The sequence below is a fragment of the Salvelinus fontinalis genome, chromosome 31 (genome assembly GCF_029448725.1).
Source record: "Salvelinus fontinalis isolate EN_2023a chromosome 31, ASM2944872v1, whole genome shotgun sequence".
NCBI lineage: Eukaryota > Metazoa > Chordata > Actinopteri > Salmoniformes > Salmonidae > Salvelinus > Salvelinus fontinalis.
Window position 1 is genome coordinate 4,467,607 of NC_074695.1, and position 10,156 is coordinate 4,477,762.

At 45.8% G+C, this 10,156-nt stretch overlaps 1 protein-coding gene across 1 annotated transcript in view; it reads right to left on the minus strand.

Annotated features, from left to right (window-relative positions):
* Positions 1–10,007: 10,007 nt before the first annotated feature.
* The window catches only part of LOC129829340 (thyrotropin subunit beta-like), a 1,726-nt gene continuing 1,577 nt past the window's right edge, over positions 10,008–10,156 (minus strand). The window contains exon 2 of the mRNA XM_055891010.1: positions 10,008–10,156. This exon is cut by the window's right edge and continues 1,125 nt beyond it. The gene's annotated coding sequence lies outside the window, so the exon portion shown is untranslated.

Below are 10,156 nucleotides of genomic sequence, written 5' to 3' on the forward strand. Positions count from 1 at the left end.
CAACGGCCCAGCTCCAGTCCCCCCAACGGCCCAGCTCCAGTCCCCCCAACGGCCCAGCTCCAGTCCCCCCAACGGCCCAGCTCCAGTCCCCCCAACGGCCCAGCTCCAGTCCCCCCAACGGCCCAGCTCCAGTCCCCCCAACGGCCCAGCTCCAGTCCCCCCAACGGCCCAGCTCCAGTCCCCCCAACGGCCCAGCTCCAGTCCCCCCAACGGCCCAGCTCCAGTCCCCCCAACGGCCCAGCTCCAGTCCCCCCAACGGCCCAGCTCCAGTCCCCCCAACGGCCCAGCTCCAGTCCCCCCAACGGCCCAGCTCCAGTCCCCCCAACGGCCCAGCTCCAGTCCCCCCAACGGCCCAGCTCCAGTCCCCCCAACGGCCCAGCTCCAGTCCCCCCAACGGCCCAGCTCCAGTCCCCCCAACGGCCCAGCTCCAGTCCCCCCAACGGCCCAGCTCCAGTCCCCCCAACGGCCCAGCTCCAGTCCCCCCAACGGCCCAGCTCCAGTCCCCCCAACGGCCCAGCTCCAGTCCCCCCAACGGCCCAGCTCCAGTCCCCCCAACGGCCCAGCTCCAGTCCCCCCAACGGCCCAGCTCCAGTCCCCCCAACGGCCCAGCTCCAGTCCCCCCAACGGCCCAGCTCCAGTCCCCCCAACGGCCCAGCTCCAGTCCCCCCAACGGCCCAGCTCCAGTCCCCCCAACGGCCCAGCTCCAGTCCCCCCAACGGCCCAGCTCCAGTCCCCCCAACGGCCCAGCTCCAGTCCCCCCAACGGCCCAGCTCCAGTCCCCCCAACGGCCCAGCTCCAGTCCCCCCAACGGCCCAGCTCCAGTCCCCCCAACGGCCCAGCTCCAGTCCCCCCAACGGCCCAGCTCCAGTCCCCCCAACGGCCCAGCTCCAGTCCCCCCAACGGCCCAGCTCCAGTCCCCCCAACGGCCCAGCTCCAGTCCCCCCAACGGCCCAGCTCCAGTCCCCCCAACGGCCCAGCTCCAGTCCCCCCAACGGCCCAGCTCCAGTCCCCCCAACGGCCCAGCTCCAGTCCCCCCAACGGCCCAGCTCCAGTCCCCCCAACGGCCCAGCTCCAGTCCCCCCAACGGCCCAGCTCCAGTCCCCCCAACGGCCCAGCTCCAGTCCCCCCAACGGCCCAGCTCCAGTCCCCCCAACGGCCCAGCTCCAGTCCCCCCAACGGCCCAGCTCCAGTCCCCCCAACGGCCCAGCTCCAGTCCCCCCAACGGCCCAGCTCCAGTCCTCCAGTCCCCCCAACGGCCCAGCTCCAGTCCTCCAGTCCCGCCAACGGCCCAGCTCCAGTCCTCCAGTCCCGCCAACAGCTCCAGTCCTCCCAACGGCCCAGCTCCAGTCCTCCAGTCCCCCCAACAGCTCCAGTCCTCCCAACGGCCCAGCTCCAGTCCTCCAGTCCCCCCAACAGCTCCAGTCCTCCCAACGGCCCAGCTCCAGTCCTCCAGTCCCCCCAACAGCTCCAGTCCTCCCAACGGCCCAGCTCCAGTCCTCCAGTCCCCCCAACAGCTCCAGTCCTCCCAACGGCCCAGCTCCAGTCCTCCAGTCCCCCCAACGGCCCAGCTCCAGTCCCCCCAACGGCCCAGCTCCAGTCCCCCCAACCGCCCAGCTCCAGTCCCCCCAACGGCCCAGCTCCAGTCCCCCCAACGGCCCAGCTCCAGTCCTCCAGTCCCTCCAACAGTGTTTCTCAACTCCAGTCCTCCCCTCCCACCCCACTGACATCCCCACTTCTATGTACGTTCTGTAGTCATGTGACACAGCTTTTCCACAGCCAGCACACTCTCTTCACGTGCCTTTTTTCATTTTTTTAACACAAAACAAACATATTAAACAACTAATCAGTGGCCAGAAGCAACGTTTGTAGGAATATCTAAACTGCCCGGCAACTAGATTCCAAGACATTACACTGTAAGGTTTTAAAAGAGTGATATGTGATATGTTATGTTATTTAGTTTTTTTTGGCCAACAAGTAGCGCTAGTGGCATGACTGTTGACACGATGGTCGCCTTCCAGGCCAACTACATTTAGCTAAACGTTGCATTGCATACAACCAATGGTAGTGTGCTACGTCATCGACTACACAGTCGGCCATTAGATGGCTGTGTCATGTGATGTGCGCTTTAGCTGACATGTTAAACACCATTTCCGAGTGTTGTGAAATCTGGCAGGCGTCTGCAGTGTAGTTAGCCTGGAGTGTGGCCCTTGTGACAGCCAGCTGTGAGGCCCCCCTGGTAGCAGTGGCGGTAGTGTACATTTGCGGTCCAAAGTGGCACCCTATTCCCTTGACATGACACTTTTTAACAGGGCCCATACGGCTGTGGTCCAAAGTAGTGCGTTCTAAAAGGAATAAGATTTAATTTGAGATGTTTATTGTTGTTTTTTTTACGGTAAATTGACTGAGAACACGTTCTCATTTACAGCAACGACCTGGGGAATAGTTACAGGGTTGGGGGCGGAGGGTCATACCGTTTCTGTATCTTACCGGGGTATACGGTATTAACAGAAGTGCACACAGTTGGTGCTATTTTGGCCAGTCGGCCATCTCAACGTTCAATATGCAGCTGGATTTATGGCAAAGTTGGTTGTTGGAAATAACATTATTTATTATTTTCCATGACAAAATTTAATTTAATTAATAACATAATTAAAACATTGAGATGTTAGCTAGGTAAGTAATTATATTTTTAGGTTTAAATTCAATTCAAAGCAGTTTGAATTGCAGTATTTATTTAGTTTTTAAAAGTGAGCTAGCAACTTTTGACAGACTGGTTTCGTCTGGACAAACAACTAATGGTTGCTTAGCAACTGATAACAATGTGTTCTGTGGAGAGAGAGAAAAAAAGCGATAGTTACAATATTTGGATAATAGTTGTGATTGGAGGATAGACTGGAGGAGTTATCGAATCAGGATCAACTCCTCTGTTCGCCTCAATCTCATTCATGATAAAATGTTGATATTTGAAGATGACAGAAAGGCCAGTCTCTTTTTCAGTGACCAGGACAACAGTGAGTGGATGAGCTAAAGACACGGGCACCCAGGCTAGAATGTCTCTGCTGTAAACCAAGACACGGGCACCCAGGCTAGAATGTCTCTGCTGTAAACCAAGACACGGGCACCCAGGCTAGAATGTCTCTGCTGTAAACCAAGACACGGGCACCCAGGCTAGAATGTCTCTGCTGTAAACCAAGACACGGGCACCCAGGCTAGAATGTCTCTGCTGTAAACCAAGACACAGGCACCCAGGCTAGAATGTCTCTGCTGTAAACCAAGACACGGGCACCCAGGCTAGAATGTCTCTGCTGTAAACCAAGACACGGGCACCCAGGCTAGAATGTCTCTGCTGTAAACCAAGAAGCTTGATCTTGACATATAGCTACTTAGCAAACCAGATGCAAAGCTGGAGCCCTGAGCTGGATATAATTAATTTGAAACATCTTAGATATCTTTTAGTTACACTTAACCTGTTTCTTGTAGCTATACTTAACGTGTAAGGGATAATCAACGAGGGGCTATGCATTTTATGGAAACTAATGAACGACGTGGAAGGTGTGTCCCACGACACACTAGCGGAGTGGAACGGATCTTCCACAGAGTTGCGTTATTTTCCAGAGAACGCATAGAGCCCCGAGGTGAATATTCCTTTCATACCATGGTTATAACTTAACACATTTACCTCTAGAAATGTGTTCAACATCCACTGAAGTAGCTAGCAAGTTTACTAGATAGCGACAGTAGTTGCCGTGGTCACCAAACAAACAGAACTTGCTAGTTTAACTAACCAAACCAGCAGTCCTAGCTTGCCATTATGAAAATCGAATTCAACAATGCTAGTAATGTTTTCAATTCGACTTTTGCTTTTGAAAGCAGCTGAACTATGAACTATAGGGTTTTAATTCTACCGTGCTGATATACCGGGCGTTATAGAGAAATAATGCACGTTCTAGAATGCACTTCAAGCCAATCAGAAAAGAGTATTCAACAATGCCACGGTATAAATAGTTATAGGCTGTTGCGTAGTACTCAGCCCCCCAACCTACCCCAAAATAACTATTATATAAACGCTATTGAAAATAATACCGGCTGCAGGCTTGTGTGGTATCCCGATTGTCCTACCTTTTATACCGACCTTGTGCCATACCGGAATATTCGGGAATGACGGCACTGAATACAAGGGCTGCTATTTTCAAACCCCACCTCTGTAATCTGAAGGTTAGCAATGCTAACGGGTACATGTAAAATCCCATAGAGAATAGTAATTAAATTCTAACGAGCGCATTGCGAACATTTTCTAGTCTCTGACCTAAACTATTGCAGGACAGACATCTCAGCTCAGGGGATTCTCTGCTGCCACCAAGTGAAGCTTGATTTTGGAAGAAGCTAAGCACTTAGCTAGATAGCTAACAAGCTAATAAATTAGCAAACCAATGCAAAACTGCAGAGCATTTTAGCACATTGTAGACGGTTAACTTTTAATAGTTAGAAGATATCTCGCTGGCCGACATTTAGTTGTGAGTCCCCTACTGTAACTAGATCACCTGGTGTGTGCTGAATAACAGTGAGTGACTCGCAAGGCTCCGGTCTCTAGTCATTGTGTGCTTCTAAACAAACACCACGTGACTCGGGACTACCGGTAAACTTCATAATGTAAACGTTTTTGTGACCGGTGAAATGAAGAATGTGATCATCTTTTTCTCCTAACGTATTACACAAGCTGACTGCAAGTATTTACTTAAAATAGCTACAAATATTCAAAATCAGATTTATTTTTATTTTTTAAGTCAAATAATTTCAACGGTATTGAAAAACCATCCAACGGCTAATTTCAAATACCCCGGTATACAGTATATACGGTATACCACCCAATCCTAATACCCCGGTATACGGTATATACGGTATACCACCCAAGCCTAATACCCCGGTATATACGGTATACCACCCAAGCCTAATACCAAGGTCACTAAACTCCTCCCTGTGAAGGACAATAAAGTTGTTTCGTATCTTATTTCCCTAAAGACCTGTTACAGTTCCGCTGTCTGTGATTGTGTGTTAATTTATTTTCTATTTTAATGGCCGATGTAATTTGAGTTCAGATGGCATTCCGAGCCGCTCAGGAAGATAGATGTTCAACTAATAAACTTTTAAACCGTTTTACCCACTTCTCCCCGTCTCTTTACTTCCGTTCTCGTCGTCTCTCTGCTTACTTTTGCATTCCTTTCTGAAGTGTTTTACCAGAATGTGACTAGTCAGGCATTACAGATGCTGTATCTTAATTTGATCATGCTGTTGCTGCATAATTTAAAATGCAAACCTGTATTTGTATTTCGTATTTATTATAATGGATCCCCATCCTGGGGTCATGCAACATTAAGGCAGTTATACAGTTTTAAAAACAATACAATACATTCACAGATTTCACCACACGGTGTGTTCCCTCAGGCCCCTACTCCAACACTACCACATATCTACAATACAAAATACATGTGTGTGTGTCCTCATTCAAGGGTTTTTCTTTATTTTCACTATTTTCTACATTGTATAATAATAGTGAAGACATCAGAACTATGACATATGGAATCATGTAGTAGGCTTTGATTAAATTTCCAATATCTTTCACGTGGAAATTCTGTAAGAATAATATACAGTTAAAGTCGGAAGTTTACATACACTTTGGTTTGAGTCGTTAAAAGTCGTTTTTCAACCACTCTACAAATTTCTTGTTAACAAACTATAGTTTTGGCAAGTCGGTCAGGACATCTACTTTGTGCATGACACAAGTCATTTTTCCAACAATTGTTTCCAGACAGATTATTTCACTTATAATTCACTGTATCACAATTCCAGTGGGTCAGAAGTTTACATACACTAAGTTGACTGTACCTTTAAACAGCTTGAAAAATTCCAGAAAATTATGTCATGGCTTTAGAAGCTTCTGCTAGGTTAATTGGCAGCATTTGAGTCAATTGGAGGTGTACCTGTGGATGTATTTCAAGGCCTTCCTTCAAACTCAGTGCCTCTTTGATTTTCCCATGATGTCAAGTGGACAAGACCTCAGACACACAATTGTAGACCTCCACAAGTCTAGTTCATCCTTGGAAGCAATTTCCAAACGCCTGAAGGTACCACTTTCATCTGTACAAACAATAGTACGGAAGTATAAACACCATGGGACCACGTTGCCGTCATACCGCTCAGGAAGGAGACATGTTCTGTCTCTTAGAGATGAACGTACTTTGGTGTGAAAAGTGCAAATCAATCCCAGAACAACAGCAATGGGCCTTGTGAAGATGCTGGAGGAAACGGGTACAAAAGTATCTATATCCACATTAAAACGAGTCCTATATCGACATAACCTGAAAGGCCACTCAGCAAGGAAGAAGACACTGCTCCAAAACCGCCATAAAAAATACAGACTACAGTTTTCAACTGCACATGGGGACAAAGATCGTACTTTTTGGAGAAATGTCGTCTGGTCTGATGAAACAAAAATAGAACTGTTTGGCCATAATGATCATCTTTATGTTTGTAAGAAAAAGGGGGAGGCTTGCAACCCGAAGAACACCATCCCAACTGTGAAACACAGGGGTGGCAGCATCATGTTGTGGAGGTGCTTTGCTGCAGAAGGGACTGGTGCACTTCACAAGTTAAAGCTTGGTCACAAATGGGTCTTCCAAATTTTCTTTCAAATGGACAAAGACCTCAAGCATATTTACAAAGTTGTAGCAAAATAGCTTAAGGACAACAAAGTCCTTAATAAAGTCAAGGTATTGGAGTGACCATCAAAAGCCCTGACCTCAATCCTATAGAAAATGTGTGGGCAGAACTGAAAAAGCGTGTGCGAGCAAGGAGGTCTACAAACCTGACTCAGTTACACCAGCTCTGTCAGGAGAAATGGGCCAAAATTCACCCAACTTATTGTGGGAAACTTGTGGAAGTCTACCCGAAACATTTGACCCAAGTTAAACAATTTAAAGGCAATGCTACCAAATAATAATTGAGTGTATGTAAACTTCTGACCCACTGGGAATGTGATGAAAGCTGAAATAAATCTCTCTACTATTATTCTGACATTTCACATTCTTAAAATAAAGTGGTGATCCTAACTGACCTAAGACAGGGAATTTTTACTTGGAATAAATGTCAGGAATTGTGAAAAACTGAGTTGAAATGTATTTGTCTAAGGTGTATGTAAATTTCCGACTTCAACCGCATATGCCAATGATGTGATGGTTCGACCGCATTCTGTCCCCTATCAACACTTTTTAAACTTTTGATTTACAAGAACGTAATCAAGACGATATTGATTGAGCCTCCGCCATGTACACTACCAGTCAAAAGGTTGGACACCCCTACTCATTCAAGGGTTTTTCTTTATTTTTACTATTTTCTACATTGTAGAATAATAAGTGAAGACATCAAAACTATGAAATAACAGATATGGAATCATGTAGTAACCAAACATGTTATATTTTTCACGCCACCCTTTGCATTGATGCAAATTCTAAAATAAAATGATTTCTCCAATAGGTTTGGGACAAAACATGGTTGAGTACCTGCATCAGGCGCGTGTTGTGTTGGCTCTTGGTGTGTTTTTCAGTCTTTTATAGGAGCCTTTATTAGTGGACCAGCTTTGGAGCTGCTTGAGGCTTCCAGTCCTATTATTTGTTTGATATCAGGTTCCCGGGAATTCCAACAGACCGGATCAGCTGGATCAGAACCGCAGTAAGACTGGTGTCTTTTTTACAAGTACAGTGACTGCTCTTGTGAGACAGGAGGAAGAACAGTTCTCCGGCTGATGTCTTCGGCTCTTGTGAATTAATAGATCAATGGATAGATGAGCCATGACTGACACTTATGGGGGTCGTGGAGAAAAACAGAGAACACCATCATGTTTGTGAGAAGCTACAAGACAGGATTGTGTCAAAGGCACAGATCTGGGGAAGAGTGCAAAATATGTCTGCAGCATTGAAGGTCCACAATAACACAGTGGCCTCCATCATTCTTAAATGGAAGAAGTTTGTAACCACCAAGACTCTTCCCAGAACTGGCCGCCCGGCCAAACTGAGCAATCGAGGGAGAAGGGCCTTGGTCTGGGAGGTGACCAAGAACCCGATGGTCACTCTGACAGAGCTCCAGAGTTCCTTGTTGGAGATGGGAGAACCTTCCAGAAGGACAACCATCTCTGCAGCTCTCCACCAATCAGGCCTTTATGGTAGAGGGGTCAGACGGAAGCAACTCCTCAGTAAAAGGCACATGACAGCTCGCTTGGAGTTTGTCAAAATACGTTTTTTTGCCAGAAATGCCTTTTGGAACATGGGAACTTTCATGTGCCTTAATAATAAACTTGTATGTCATCTGTAAATACAAAAACAATTGTTAAATTACAAGCCTAGTTGGTTTAGCCACAGAAAAAGGTAGGAACCTTCCCGCTAGCCATGATTGGCTGAGATAATGAGTGGGCTGGACATGCCGAGAGATTAGTTCGGATTGGCCTGCCATGTAGTACGCTTCTGTCTATAACGTGAGCTGGTCAGTATGTGTAGGGTTATCCTTTCTAAGGCAGATTTTAACGACATCACGTAGTAGAAATTTAAAAAAGCAAAAGTATTTGAGTACGATAGCTAAGAAGATGGAAAAGATTCTGCCGTTTTTATTGCAAATATGCAGAGGGGGTAAAAAATATAACACATGGAAGGCTGCAAACTAAGGACATCCGGGACAGAGAGGGACAGAGAGGGACAGAGAGGGACAGAGAGGGACAGAGAGGGACAGAGAGGGACAGAGAGGGAGAAGTGTCCATCCATGTATACGGGTAAGATAATCTAGCTAGCTACATTTTCAGATATTACACATTTCAAATTTTGTCAGAAAGTTGCTTATTTCAAGTTAAAGCATACTGTGTTTTCAATTTGTTTTCTATGGGATACTAGATTTATGAGGCATCTGCTTGCAGTTCCTATGGCTTCCACTAGATGTCAACAGTCTTTAGAAATTGGTTGATAATTTTCTTTTGAGTAATGAAGAAGTAGCCCTTTCCTTTCTTGTGGTCGAGCCAAGTGGACTGTTTTGTTTGGGGCTCGCTCCACTTTCATTTTATCCGCTATTGAACACAGTATATTCCGTCTTAAATTCTATTGATTATTTATGTTTTGAAATACCTAAAGTTGGTTTAGGAAAGTTGTTTGAAATGTTTGGACAAAGTTTACAGGTAACTTATTAGATAATTTGTAGTCATGTTGGGCGAGTTGAAACCGGTGTTTTTCTGAATCAAACGCGCCAAATAAATTGACATTTTGGGGCTATAACGACAGAATTAATCGAACAAAAGGACCATTTGTGATGTTGATGGGACATTTTGGAGTGCCAACAGAAGAAGATCTTCAAAGGCTGGAATTCTATCGTTATTTCTGAGTTTTGTGTTGCGGGTTGGAATATGATTGTCATGTGTTTGTATGGTGGCATGCTGTCCTCAGATAATCACATTTTTTTTGCTTTCGCCGTAAAGCCTTTTTAAAATCTGATACGGTGGCTGGATTAACAAGAAGTTAGGCTTTATTTTGATGTATTGAACTTGTGATCTTATGAAAGTTAAATATTTCTAATAATTTTATTTGAATTTGGCGCTCTGCCATTTCACCGGATGTTGTCAAATCGATCCCGCTAACGGAATTTGATCCATAAGACGTTTTAAGCAGTGCTTATGCCACCCTTTATAAAGCACATGTTTATGTCATATTTGCATTCGGAAAATATTCCAGTCCCTTGACATTTTCCAAATATGGTCACGTTAGTCCTTTTCTAAAATTGTACAAAAATTGTAAAATTGAGTTACGACATCTGTTGACTAAGTAGTGCTGGTGGTGCCAGCAACAGTTTTATACCAACGCATAGTCACTACTGTAAAGGTCGACTCAGCAACTAATGGTGTGTGTGTGTGTGTGTGTGTGTGTGTGTGTCGACACACAGAGTCAGAACAAGCTCCACAGTACATGGGTTGACAGGTTCAGGCAGTCTGCTACAGATCTATTTAATAAACACACCTAAAAGACATGAAATGTGGTGATCACTGAACAGAATGTCTTTACAATTCCTCACATACTCACAAACCATCCTTCAAACAACATCATGATTTAGCAGGTCATAGTATGATCAA